We start from the raw sequence: 14,695 nt of genomic DNA on the forward strand, positions 1-14,695 counted from the left end.
GCCCCATGTCAGGCCACATGGCCTGACATGGGACTTCTTGATTCTGCACTGGTTAAAGAGCCGCCACAGAATCGAGTAGCCCCATTGTGGGGCTTCCCTTACCTGGGGGAAGATGACGGAAGGAGCTGCCATTTCTGGTGCTGTGGCAGCCCTGCGCAGTGGGCAACTCAGGACTGGCCTGTTAGTTGTTGTTGGTTGGCAACCTTCAGTCTCGAAAGACTATGGTATAAGCCTACAGCACCCGGTATTCCCAAGCGGTCTCCCATCCAAGTACTAACCAGGCCTGACCCTGCTTAGCTTCCGAGATCAGACAAGATCGGGCATCTGCAGGGTAACAGTTGCTGTTAGTTAGTTAGCTCTTTATTACAGCTTTCCTCTGCTTTTTCTAATCTCAATATTAGATGGTATATTTTACGAGTTGCTAATGGGTGTGTTGCATTGACTTATTTACTTAGCAATTTTTAATATAGCAATTTTTTTTTAATCTGACTGCTCCGAGAACTTTTTTTATTTTTTTTTAGCACAACCAAGAAATAAGCTTCAATGAAAGAGACAGCTTGCCTCCACAGCAACAACAAGGTATATTGTATCTTCTCCTCATGATTTAATAATCTTTTCTGCTAAAATAGGGCTGGCTTGAAATATAGATTTTTAGAAAAACACATAATCTGATAACACTGATTGATCTGATCTACTTTACTTCCCCTGCAATGTAACATTGAATTAGTAAATACCAAGCAAGTGCTCGGAGCTGAGCTCAGCTCTTTTATTTTAATGGCGATTGTACTTTACATAGAAACTGGTACTACAGTTTGTTGCAAAGACCCATCTTAATCTTTTTTTCTTTTTTAAAAATTTGCTGTAAGGTTGAACATTAATGAGAGACAGAATTATCACCTCACCTTTATTAACTGCACCCAAGGAGAATTAACAGAGTACACGGGCAGCTTTTTTTTTTTTTTTAACCTGACATTTTTCATTCCATTTACTTCAGATTTTCTATTAGGTTTGAAATGTACATCATACTGTGAGGATAGTTTTTAATCTGGTCCCCTTCATAATCTTTGACAGAATACATTAATACATGCAGTTGAAATGCAATTCACTGAAAGGGAAAGGAAAACAAAGCATATGATTTCCTGCTTGCTGAAAAATTCTAACAAGCTGTTCAAGAAAGGTTTGGCCTTATAGCACTTTTTCGACACCTCTGGGTGCTGGAGCAAGGGACTTGTGCCAGCCCAAGGGCAATTTTGGATTGTGCCCTAAGCCTGCTAGACATTTATGGTGGTCCATTGGAGGTTTAATAAACCAGGAGGGTTTTTTTTTCTTTTTACCTGTTGGAAACACAAAAACATGGAGCTTGTGAAATGCCTGAGATGCCACAATTCATGACTGGATTGGGTTCAGTTTGGTGGATTATAAACTGTGCAGGACTCAACGACTCATTCTAATATGTCCTCACACAAACGTATATACCTGTGCCCGAGGAAGACCCATGACTGCATACATTTCGTGCCTGCGAGAGAAAACCCAAATGGCATTTCCAGTGATAGCAACATAACAAACCTGGGTGCCAAGTTGATGGGTTTTTGGTTAAATATTTATTATTATTAACAGTATTTATATACCGCTTTCCAACTAGAAGTTCACAAAGCGGTTTACAGAGAAAAATTAAATAACTAAATGGCTCCCTGTCCCAAAAGGGCTCACAATCTAAAAAGATGCAAATGAATACCAGCAGACAGCCACTAGAACAGACAGTGCTGGGGTAAGAATGTTCAGTTTTAGAATTTTGAATAGGCTTTTTTTTTTGGAATGCTGTGCTGTGCTATGAAATGAAATACTATGAAACAAATGAAAAAGACAGGTTTAAGCCAACTGTATGTTCCCTGATTCCCCCCCCCCCCCGATAATTTATGACGCTATTATTGTAGGAGCTTTACTTTATTGTATATGATTTTCCTGTGTATGTCATGGCATCTGTGTGTGTGTGTGTGTGTGTGTGTGTGTGTGTAAATAAGAAAACATGAAAATGTTTAAAAAATGAAATGAAATGAAGTGGCCATTAGGGCCTGAGTTATCAGATATTTTCAAGAAACCTGGCAGAACAAGCAGATTTGCCTCTCCTAGAAAGTTACACGACAAAGGGTGTGTTCATTAAATGGTTTTCTTTTTTACTGTTCTTGACTACAGTGTGCAAATGCAATATCCCTGCTAATTGTCATTCATTAATTAAGGCTGTAATCCTATACACACTTTCCTGGGAGTAAGGCCCACTAAGCACAACAGGACTTACTTTTGAGTCGACATGGTTAGGATTGTGCTGTAAACCAGCTAAACTGGGAAAAAAGAAAAGATGACTGGGATTCAGATGACATTAAACTAGCATTTATTCAAGCTGATGTCAGTCAGAGCAAATATTGGAGACTAGAGTATTAGTGGCATAGATTTGCTCGTTGACCTAGAAACCTCTCTTATTTCTCAACGTGCCCTCTTGCTCTTGTGTGATGCGCATCTGTGATCATTATGTAGACCCTCAGATTGCTTGGGTGTTGCTTGGAACAAACAAAGCCATGCCTCTGTTGTCCCCTTAGATTGTACGCAAACTAGGGCAGCATCCCCTCTTGCAGTGCCTGTTCACAGCTCCTCTCCCGAGGAATGGAACAGCAACAACTTTGAGTCAGTCAATAGGAGCTTCAGGAGCAATTGAGGTCATCATCATGACAATAATGGCATTGGATTTCTGAATGCACAAAAGGAGCTTCATTCCTGCTCCCCTCAATACATACATTGCAATCTGTCTCTAAAATGATTGCCGGGACAGATATCAAGATGCAGTTCCTTCATTCTAGCTGGCCGCTGAATCTTTAGGAGCCATTCCGAACCTAATGTCCTCAACATTACATTCTTTTCCCCTCTATGATTTCCAAGTTCCAGTTTTAACATTCATCTCTGACTTGTATGTGGGCTGAACAGAGTTTGATGCCCGTCTGGGAAATTAGCTTTTTGCTCACACAGGGGATGATTCAAGTGTACAGCTGTCACAAACTGTATTCAGGATCTAGTTCATGAATTAACTGTTTGTTGCTGAATACTCACAACAGCAGCCAATTAGAAGCACAGAAGAGAACTGGCCTTGGAATATGGGACCAAAGGCACAAAGAAAGATATCACACGCACACATCACAGGACATTTTGGGGGGCGGGGGAGTGTAATAATATTTTTACAGTTTCTGATAGCTACACTCAGGTTGAAATCCTATACACACTTTCCTGTGAGTTACCCCCATTGGACACAATGAGACTTACTTCTGTGTAGATACACATAGAATTGTGCTTTCAGATTATTTCATAGATATAGCATCATTCCCAGAGCATTTCAGTGAAAAAATGGCAGATGGCTACCTGGAAGAGCTCCAGAGTTGGGGGGGGGCGGCGCACTAAGTTTTGCAGGGGGCCTCCCTGCAGCATGCAAGCGGCTCCTCTCCCTCCCCTTGGGAGCCATTTGCCTCTGTTCCCCCCCCACCTACATAGCTCCAAAGGGGAGGGGGAGGAGCAGCTTGCATGCTGCAGGGAGGCTCCCTGCAAAACTTAGTGCGCCGCCCCCCTCTAGCTACGCCAGTGAGTCCACCCCCTCCCATACAAAAAAAAACCCCAACACAATAAAAAGAACACACACCTACCAGCAGTGAACAACCATCAAACTGGAGAATTTACCCCCACCCCTGAAATCACCCAGGATTTGCCCTTTCCTTCCAAGAAAGAGAACTTTAGGTTCAGTACTGTTCAGTACTGTTTTGTTTTATTAACTTGCTAAGTTGAAATCTGATCTAGAATTCCCATCTGTTTTTCTTTCCCATCACTTGCCCAGTCAGAGGGGAATCTGAATCAGATTAATGGCCCAATCATATCCAGGCCTTCTGCTGATGGAACTCACACTTCATTCTATTGATGGAAGGCCCAGGCTACTGGTATGGTAGCTACAGCAATGGGGAATGGGAATGGAATGGGGCCACCAGCACAAATGGCTGACGACCACATGTGTACGTCACCAGAGTGCCCAGCCACTGCAGGTGCTGTGATATATTGGTGGCAAGTGGACCATAGGCGGGGTTGGGGAAGCTCAGGGCAGGGATCGGAGTTGGCCAGGGACTTGTCAGGGGATAGCAGAGGTAGATATTGGCAGGAGCGGCAGCAACAGTATCCAGTGCCCTAGTGGCATAGCTAAGAGGGTTCAGGGGATGGCAGTCACACACTGGGCAACAAGCTTTAGGGGGGCAACAAGCTGAGCTTGACACTAGTGGCCACAATTGTGAAAAATTGGTATGTACGAATAATACCATCATGTTATAAATCATTGGAAAGGTAATTTAATGCAGAATGCAATGCAACAAACCTCATTGGAATATCTGTATTCTATGAAAAGTTATGGCCAATTAACCAGAAAATGAAAACACAACTGCCTTAGGGAACAAAAAGTGGATTTTTTAAACTCAAAACTGACATATGAGACATTGTTGTGAGAGCCAATGAGATGTTATTATGACACAGCATGGAACCAATAATGTGTTATTATGAGTCCGCTCTCATTTACATGCATCATAATACAGCTACTCCTGTTAACTGGTAAAGAGGTCCTTTTTCAACTAGGGCTCCTCTTATATTTAGCATGGAGAGAATAACTGTCCCTCTTCACGCCAGCACAGTGTCTTTAACCAATAAGGGGCACACTTTTTATTTATTTACTTAATTAAATTTGATTTTGTCATGGGGGGGCTACAAAATCTTCTTTTACCCCAGGTAGCATATAGATGCTTTAGCTATGCTACTGGCTGGGGGGAGGTGGCAGATCAAGTGGGTGGTGAACTGCTGGGGGGAGGAGACAAGTTTCCCCCAATTTGCACTTTTTAAAAAGCCTAGGTATGATGTCACTTCTGGCTGCGACATCATTTCTGGGGCATCATTTTGAGCTCTGCATGGGGCTACACATTCATTAGCTATACCACTGTAGTGCCCCCTTCCAGGCTTCAACATGCCCCCTTGGATCCTCTCAGCCTTATGCCAGCCAAAAGGCTGGCACAGATCTGAATAGGCTAATTGGAGACATACTACACACATAAAAAGGTAACAAAAGTAGATCAAAATTACACAACTAATTATAGTATTTCATCAAAGATACATTGTCCACATGATATGAACCTATGTGTGCAGTATTTTACATTTGTAGACATTATGGTGCTGTATGGACAGAGACATCAGAGCATGCCAGATGGCTGAGGAAGGATGTGGAGCAGGTATCATCCAAGCCAACCCTGTATTTCAAATGATAGTGGGAGCCCTAAATAAGCTGATTTTGAAGGTTGACTTTGAATGGGAGGGGAAATTCAGCGTCATTTATGATAAGGACTTCTGCACCTATTACATTTTTAAATTTGCACGTGGAACTAGACTGCTTTAAGTGTATATCTGAAAATGAACAGCGTGAACGTGCGAAGCGCATTCACCTGTTTGTTTACCTTTCTGTCATACTTGCATTTAAGATTCTCTACTTAAGTGGATATTCGGTGACAAGCCAGATTTGCGTCTGCTTGAAGCGTGAAAAGCATCAAAGACAACTTTGCATGTATTTTACATGAGTGTTCCAGCGTCAGTGTTTCATGCAGCTTTATGCGTGCAGCTAGATTAGCGCCTTCTGCATTGACGAGCTCCAGTCTAGACCATCATCTAAAAACAGTTGAGATAATCTGCCATTCTCGACACTAGGAAATAACTAAGTGGTCGGCGAGACTCTCAGCTGATGGCTAAACAGTCACAATTCATGCAGGGTGCCATTGTCTTGTCTGGTGTCAGAATGAACCTGCAATTATTTTTATATCCTATTTAACTGCAGGCTGTGGTGCTAAATTCCTTTTCTTTCCTTTTTTAAAAATCACCCATTTTAGAAGAGACCAGCACAAACTGAATTGCACAATGTCGGGTTCTCATTACGATTTGTCCATTCTTCTGACTTGCACTTTCCCATTGTGTCAAGTCCTTCAGAGCAATCACCATCTTGTTAGCATCACATCATGAAACTAGCAAACTGTAAACTTCATGGGCCTGACTTTCAACAATGTATGAATAAAGTCTGTTTTTTTTTATACAAGCAAAGCTGTACCATCCAGTGTTTCACATCTGTACATAACATCACTTCCAATTCAATTGTCTGCATGTGCTAAATTGCTTGAATTATCTTATCTAGCCTTCCCCCCTTTTTTTTTTGCATGCTCGTTCTGACAACTTTGAATAGTGGTGATTTTGTTTTTGTGGAGCAGCCACTCTTTTCAACGCGCGGCAAATAATGAGCCCTTTGTCGATACATTCCAAGTGCAATGAAGTCACTGTTGGTGCCGAGGCTGATTCTGACGCTGCTTTTCAGCTGGGCTGATGACAGCATTTCAAAATGGTAAAAACCCCAGGCTGCTGCTACACTCAGATCTGTGCCTCACATGTGCGGTGGCAGAAAATGGCGTTCAACCTGTTATTTTGTTTAGGTTTTGCATTTTGGACATTTTCCTCTCTTTACTCTCATTCTTTGTCTTTGCCTCGCAGCAGGGCTTGATAATGAAATGCCAACTCAGTTCTAAAAGGCAGATGGCTAAAGTAGTTCCCCATTTAGAACTGTACTTTAATTAAGGTGTAAAATCTGGAAACAATGATGACCTGTATATTTTAAGAATGCTGTTAAAACTTCTTAGAATTTACCAGTTGAGGCTCTTCAAAGGTCACAGCAACTCAGAGTTGTCACGCTAAGTGCTTTGCCTCTTTAAAAAATAATACAGAGGTGATGAGAGTCAACAAGCCCCATGAAAATATTTGTTTTAGAAGTTGTTCAAAGGAATCTTTTTAATGTCATTTTTATTTCAACTTTGCTTGTATTTAATAGTGAAGTAGCATAAATGCAGTAGATACCTGTTGAGGAGGGTTTTTTGGCTTTTGTTTCTCTGTCTTCATTAGGTGATGCAGGTGCAGTATTGTTTCTTTGTGTTTTGATTTCAGGAATAAAGGTGTCATCATGTTGAGATTTTGTATCTTATGATCATTGCTTATATTGTTTGGGGGGAGGGAGGAGGAGTTGATCAGAGTGGATGAAAGAAAGAAGTGCTAAGCAATGAGAACGGAGAAGAGGAAGATGAGTGGTTGATGCTTCTCCTGCTCTATGTATACTCTATATCCTGTTATCTATCTCTCTATATCCTATGTTAAGATACTATAAAGCTTTCATATACGTATATATATATGAAGCTGGGTCAAACCATTGGTCCATCTGATTCAGAACTGCCAACACTGGCAGCAGTCAGTGCTGGCAACCAGGTTGTTGGGGTTACAGCAGAATCCTATCCCCCCCCCCCACCAATAGACATCAGGTGTCTTGGTAGAGGCTTATTTTCCAATAAGCCCCTCAACTGCCAATGGGTCTCCTTGGACTTGTGCCAGCTCTTTAGCCAATGCAAGTCCAAGGAGAGAAAGGGGGTGTGCTGATTGATATTGGAGGGCTTAAGTCTTATGCATCCAGTGCATAAGAACATAAGAACAACCCCACTGAATCAGGCCATAGGCCCATCTAGTCCAGCTTCCTGTATCTCACAGCGGCCCACCAAATGCCCCAGGGAGCACACCAGATAACAAGAGACTTCATCCTGGTGCCTTCCCTTGCATCTGGCCTTCTGACATAGCACATTTCTAAAATCAGGAGGTTGCGCATACACATCATGGCATGTACCCTGTAATGGATTTTTCCTCCAGAAACTTGTCCAATCCCCTTTTAAAGGCGTCCAGGCCAGATGCCATCACCATATCCTGTGGCAAGGAGTTCCACAGACCAACCACACACTGAGTAAAGAAATATTTTCTTTTGTCTGTTCTAACTCTCCCAACACTCAATTTTAGTGGATGTCCCCTGGTTCTGGTGTTATGTGAGAGTGTAAAGAGCATCTCCCTTTCCACTCTGTCCATCCCCTGCATAATTTTGTATGTCTCAATCATGTCCCCCCTTAGGCATCTCTTTTCTAGGCTGAAGAGGCCCAAACGCCGTAGCCTTTCCTCATAAGGAATGTGCCCCAGCCCCGTAATCATCTTAGTCGTTCTCTTTTGCACCTTTTCCATTTCCACTATGTCTTTTTTGAGATGCGGCGACCAGAACTGGACACAATACTCCAGGTGTGGCCTTACCATAGATTTGTACAACGGCATTATAATACTAGCCGTTTTGTTCTCAATACCCTTCCTAATGATCCCAAGCATAGAATTGGCCTTCTTCACTGCTGCCGCACATTGGGTCGACACTTTCATCGACCTGTCTACCACCACCCCAAGATCTCTCTCCTGATCTGTCAGAGACAGCTCAGAACCCATCACCCTATATCTAAAGTTTTGATTTTTTTCCCCAATGTGCATGACCTTACACTTACTGACATTTTGCTGCCCATTCTGCCAGACTGGAGAGATCCTTCTGGAGCTCCTCACAATCATTTCTGGTCTTCACCACTCAGAAAAGTTTGGTGTCGTCTGCAAACTTTGCAACCTCACTGCTCAACCCTGTCTCCAGGTCATTTATGAAGAGGTTTATGAAGAGATTTATGAAGAGTGCATGGCACCTGAACTGGGTGCCACCCCTCCCAGTACACACACCTCCCACCCTCCCCCATTCTGTCCTCCCTCCTGACCTCATCCCACTCATTTCCGCCCTCCCCACTGACCTATCTGTTACAACGGCTGTAAAATGCATTCCGCCGTCAGAATGCTAGTTCCACCAGCAGCCTGTGCTATTATGATTAGGTGATAAGTCTCCCTGCACTTATAAGCAACAGGCCAATCCTATCCTCTACCATCTTATTGCATACAGCCCTGCAAAGAAAAGCATGTGCTGCATGCACATGCAGCCTGCTGCAGGTATTTTACTTAGGCCCTGATAGACTGGGCAATCACTTTTGGATCTCCTTGGACCTTACGTTGGAGTAAGTTTGAGCCTGAGGAGAACAATGGGGCAGGGCAGAAAAATTGGTGTGTGTGCATGACCCTCTCCAGTAGCCCCCAAGTTCATCCTCCAAACTGCCCATTATGCCCAATCCCTTATTGCTCACCCCCACCACCAACTTACCAACTTACTAGCACCTATGGGAGCTTCCTCTCACTGGGTTCTTGGCCACTGTCTGACCTCTCATCTCACCCCTAGAGCAGCTCATCAGGGTTTCCAAGGGAAGTCTTTCCCAGCTCCATTTGGAGATGTGCTGCCAGTGAGTAATGGCCTCAGTCCCCCACACACCTGTGGGGAAGGATAAATGTGGGGTAGATGCAGAGAGCATAGTGTTACTACGGTCCTTTCTCATTGTCTCCATACTGGATGCTCCACTTTGTGGCTTCATCTCTGCTCCAGGAGCCCACAAACAACCTCAGCCTTTTTGCAAATGCAGCTTTCTTACTCCCAGTTCTGGCATAGCATGCCACAAAGCACAAGTTGCTGAATTTCCAACAGAGATAGCAGGGAACGTTGTGTTACTGCCCCTTCCTCCCTCAGCATGGCAGGAGCCTCTGCCCTCTGTGGAGAAAGAGTAGGATTGCATCTTCAAATATTTCCACAAAGCCAACGAACAGTTTTCAGGTGACTCTGTACCCACATCTTCTCAGAAGTGTTTGTTTCAATAGCACGTATGAAAGGATATTAGAGACAACAAAGGTTTGGATCTTTTAGAAGGCAGGAAAAGAAAGAAAAGTCTTTCAGTCCCCCGAGTCCAGAATTTTCCAAAGTGCTTTTTGCTTTAGGCATCAAAGTTTACAAGTTTAATGTTATATTTTTAGCAACATAGCAGACCCCGATGCCAAAAAAGTACAGAGAGCAGTTTCCAAGTGGTTGAAAATAAGTGGCTTTTCCCTTTGATGTTACTTCAGTGCACACCAAATGTACAGATAAAAGACTCCCTTTCTGTTTATTGTTAAATTACTTGGGTAAAATTAGAAACCCTTGGGATATACTCAGATCTTTGCCAAGGTATAGCTCATCAATCCTTTCTTCCTTTACAGTGGCAAGAGCAGCAAGAATCCAAATTGGCAGGTCCCATCATTATGTGCAGAAGATTCCTCTTGAGCAACAGGCCTAAGATTGCCTCTATCCAGGCACCAACTGCAAATACCTGTTGAAAGCTTCACATTAAAATGGAGAGGGGAACCATGAAACTTCTTTAAATGTGCCATTTCTGGCACATTTGCTCCCATGCTGGTTAGAGCACGTCTACCTGGTTTTCTTGTACATCTCGCTCGCAAACATACAGGTGATACCCAACCCTCTCTGGACCTGACTTGGCTATTTTAGGTTGCAGCTATATGTGATACAGTTGATTCATGATCACCAATTTTCCTGGATTTTTTAGGTTAAAGCAGTTGCCAGGGAGGGAGGGGATTGGATTAGAACTCCAGTATGGGAGGATATTCAATCCTTCTAAAATCCTATGCTGTTTTCTCAATTCAGCCTCCCTTCCCGAAGTTTATACTGCACACAGGTAGTATGCAGGTCAGCTAGATCTGGAAGTACCTTTTTCAGCTTCATTTGGTATGCCAAATGTACCACTTTATTGGTGATAAACACGTTGTCTCCATGATGCTTGCTTTGGAAACCTCTCAAGTAGATCACTCACTCTTTTTGAGCCTTGGAAAATTCTGCTGGATCACAACTGAGCAGTCAATCTCCTGACAAACTTCCTGGAGAGACGAAGGTTCCCTTCCTGGTTCCAGGCAGGGAACCAGGCAACCTGGAGGCAGTCCGTGCTGGTTACTAGCTTTGTAGCCTAATCCAATTCACATCTATACTCAAAGTATAGATACTATCTATACTCAAAGTAACTTACTCTCAAGTAAGTGGATAGGATTGCAACCTTACAGCCCAATACTAACTAGGATTGGGTCAGCATACAGGTGGTTTTATGACAGCAGAACAGTGTCCTGCTGTCATAAAATTGCTGCCGGTTGCACGCACAGCATGTCACCGGCAGCCATTTTGTGAACACCATAGCAAGATATGGCAGCACCACAGCCTTGCCACCATAGCCCACTGCTCCCACTGGAGCCCCTTACCATGAGGAGACCCCCATAGTTGCCCCCCCCACAAGTTGCAGCACATGGTGCGGCTACATTGGTGGAGGGGAATTTAATTAGGATTGGGTTGTGCTGGTTTTGGAGTGCTGGTTTTGATCCTTCAAGTCCTATTTGGGCTGGGCCTTCCTTACCTTGAAGGACTCCTCGCTGCAATATAGTCACCTTGTGCTTTGAGATCTCATGAAGAGAGCTTACTGTACATATGCCACTGACTGAAGAACAGTGCATGGCCATGTAACCTAAGGCCATCAAGTGGTGGTACTCCAGTTATGGAACTCCTTGTCTGGGCTCAACTAGTTAGTCCCTTGTTCACCTTAGGAAGTTTGTTTACAATGACTTTGTTTGGCAGAGGCTTGCCCTTTTGGAATCTAGCTTGACAGAGATTTAGTCAATGTGTTAACTGTTGTTTTTGCTGAATGTGGAATTTTTGTTCTGTTTACAGCTCTTACCATGTGATTTTAATTATGTGGTTTTATGATTTGTAATTCTAACCTTTTAATTGAATTGTTTATATGCATTGTTTTAATTTTTATGTATTGTTGAATGCTTCAAGAGTCTGGCTAAGAATGAGCATAAGGAGAAAAAAATCAAAGGAGCATTAAAATGCAATCGGTGACCTTTTACTTTTTTTAGACTTCATGTTTAGTCCTTTTGTATAGCTTTCTGGGAAGTGGTTTATTACAACTGTACTCATGAAACAAGCAGAATTTGTGTGCTACGACATTAAATGCAATATGCATTTGTGGGATTATTTGGAAGGGGCAAGTGCAGGGTGGTCCAAGCATCAGGCATCCTGGGGATCTTGCTACAATGGAAACATTTAAATTTACCTTATGATGCATGACATTTGGACCACCGTGTATATTCTCTGGCACTTAATTGTTTCCTATTCCATGCGCAGGAGAATGAAACATGATTCTTGGTGATCTCCCTGACACCAGACAGCCTGGGTCTGCCGCTCACAGTGGTATAAGTATTTGTCTTTTTGACTGCATGAGAATTTGTTGATACTAGCAAGATCCCCCACACACAGAGCATTAATAACTCACATATATTGCTTGTAGAAAATAAAATCGTTTTTCTTTTGTAACTTAGAATTAATGTTAGCATCATTTGCATTTATAGCTGTATTTTTCACATGCCACAGAAGTGACAATTTGGGAGTTTTCCCCCCTAAACATCTAACTGTATAGTTAGGTTTTCTGTTTTGCCCTATATCTTAGGTCTGTAGCATACAAGTCTGGAAATGGTGCTATCTATTGTATTGTTGATTGAAATATGCCATTTATGGCACCCGGTAAGCAGGGAGTGCTGGCACTGGGCCCAGTGCCGGTCCCAGTGATGGAAGGAAGAAGACATGTGCCCGCTCAGGGTAAGTGCAACTGTTGGCACTCACTGGATGCAGTGGTAGGTACTTTGGCGCTGCTGCTGGGCTGCCCAAGGTCTAGGTAATATGTAAAACTTTGAAAACAATACTAAAACAATTGAAGATTGCAACTGAACATTGCAATAACTCTGGTAGTGATAGTCCAAATTAGTATAAACCAGATGGAGCCATGAGACTCAGAGCCCAATCCTATGCATCTCTGCTCAGAAGTAAGTCCCTTTACAGTCAATGGGGCTTACTCCCAGGAAAGTATCACTGTGAGATGGGCTGTAGGATTGGGCTGCAAGATGTCAACAGCCCCCAAATCTCTGGGTAACAGAGTCCCTGAAGAGCTTCACTGACTAGAATAGTACAGATTGCAGAGAAGGACGATCTCTTTACCATCACCATAGCTGAGGCTCAAGGGTGTTATTTTAGGTTTGGGGAAAGGAAGAGATGTCCATGTGAGTGTTGGGAGAAAGGACATTTTCAGGGAGACTCAAATGCCTGCTTAAGGTGTTCAGTATTAAATTGCTTCAAAACTGCATTTCTTTTATTACTTGTAGGGATGAAGTCATGAAGACTAAAGCATCCAAAAGGGTTTTTTTATTTATGTTCAAAAAAAAAGAGGCAGTTCAAGGAAGTGGTAGGCCTGCTGCATGGAGAAGATGGGGAAGTGATAACAAACAATGGAGAGAAAGCAGAACTGCTCAATTTTTTTTATTTTGCACCTCTCTTCTGCCATAAAGGGAAGATGGTCCAGGACAGGGGTCAGCCAACTTAAACACTCAAAGAGCCATTTGGACCCCTTTTCCGGAGGAAAAAAACACCTCAGGAGCCACAAAACCCTTTTGACATCTAAAATGAAGATAATACTGCATATATAGTTTTTTTTTACCTTTATGCTCTTATAGGTTCCATTTTTATAATGTAGCCCCCTCTTGTAGCTTTTAATTATACATTCTTGTCCTGTGTTTTCAGACACCTGGTCCTCTATGGTGTTTTGCCTGATTCCAAGGCCATTCTCTGCCTGGAGAATTATGCCCACTTTAAGCAAATTAGCTCCCCTTCTTTCCCCCAACAAATGACCCTGGTTCTGCCCTGCACTCCTGCTGGACCCCACCTCCAGGGTAGCTCGACTGTTCAACCTGCAGAGGTCCTCTCTCCTGCCAGCAGCTTCCCACCACTACAGCAGCCCCTTGGTCCTCAGCAGGTCTTGGGCACAGCAGCCACACTTCAAACTCCAGTGTCTCCAGCAGGTAGTCACAAAGTAAGTCAGAGTATCCAGGGCAGAGTCCAAAGTCAATAAGCCAAGTCACAGTCCAAGATCAGATTCCAAAGTAAGTCAGTCAAATCAGTCAGAGTATCCAAGTCAAAGTCAATAAGCCCAGCTCACCTCCAACCTGCACTCCTTCTACAACCCACACCCCCTTCCTCAGGTGCCAGTTATATCCCTGAGGGCCCTATTGCCTTCAAGTGGCTGCAGCTGTGCAGCACACTCTGCTGGATGCCCAGGCCTTACCCTTAAAGGGGCCACTGCTGACACCACATCTACCTCCTCACCAGATCTTCCAGGATTCCAACACTTATGGCAGTTATGACATCTGCTTATCTTACATGGATACTAAAGAATTCCCCCACCTTCCAGAGGCACCCTGCTGGAAGGAAAAAAGGACAGACTCCAGAGGTGGGGAAGAGAAGAAGGGGGGCAGCCACAGGCCAGCTTCTGCCCTGCCTGCCTGCCCTCCCTCACTCAGGCTGCAACCCTCTCCACACTATCCTGGGAGTAAGCCCCATTGGCTACAATGGGACTTCTGAACAGACAAGTTGGTTGGAGCTCTCAGATTGTAGTCCTCTCCACACTTTCCTGGGAGGAAGCCTCACTGACTACTTGTGAGTAGACCTGCATAGGAGGGGGCTGAGGCTGCAGCCATCCACACCTTCCTGGGAGGAAGCCTCACTGACTACAGCGGGGCTTACTTGTGAGTAGACCTGCACAGGAGGAGGCTGAGCTGCAGCCCTCCACACCTTCCTGGGAGTAGCCCAGGGACTACATTGGGGCTTACTCTTGAACAGACCTGCACGGGCTCCCACTCACCCATCCTTGCGCTTGGCCTTGAGCAGGCTCCAAGGCTGCCATCCCAGGCACCCTTTCCTGGGAGTAAGCTTCATCTGCTGTAATGGGGCTTACTACTGAGTAGA

At 43.8% G+C, this 14,695-nt stretch overlaps 1 pseudogene; it reads right to left on the reverse strand.

Annotated features, from left to right (window-relative positions):
• Positions 1 to 229: 229 nt before the first annotated feature.
• On the reverse strand, positions 230 to 349 carry LOC136650424 (5S ribosomal RNA; annotated as a pseudogene).
• Positions 350 to 14,695: the final 14,346 nt, after the last annotated feature.

This window comes from Tiliqua scincoides, chromosome 4 (genome assembly GCF_035046505.1).
Source record: "Tiliqua scincoides isolate rTilSci1 chromosome 4, rTilSci1.hap2, whole genome shotgun sequence".
NCBI classification, from domain to species: Eukaryota; Metazoa; Chordata; class Lepidosauria; order Squamata; family Scincidae; genus Tiliqua; species Tiliqua scincoides.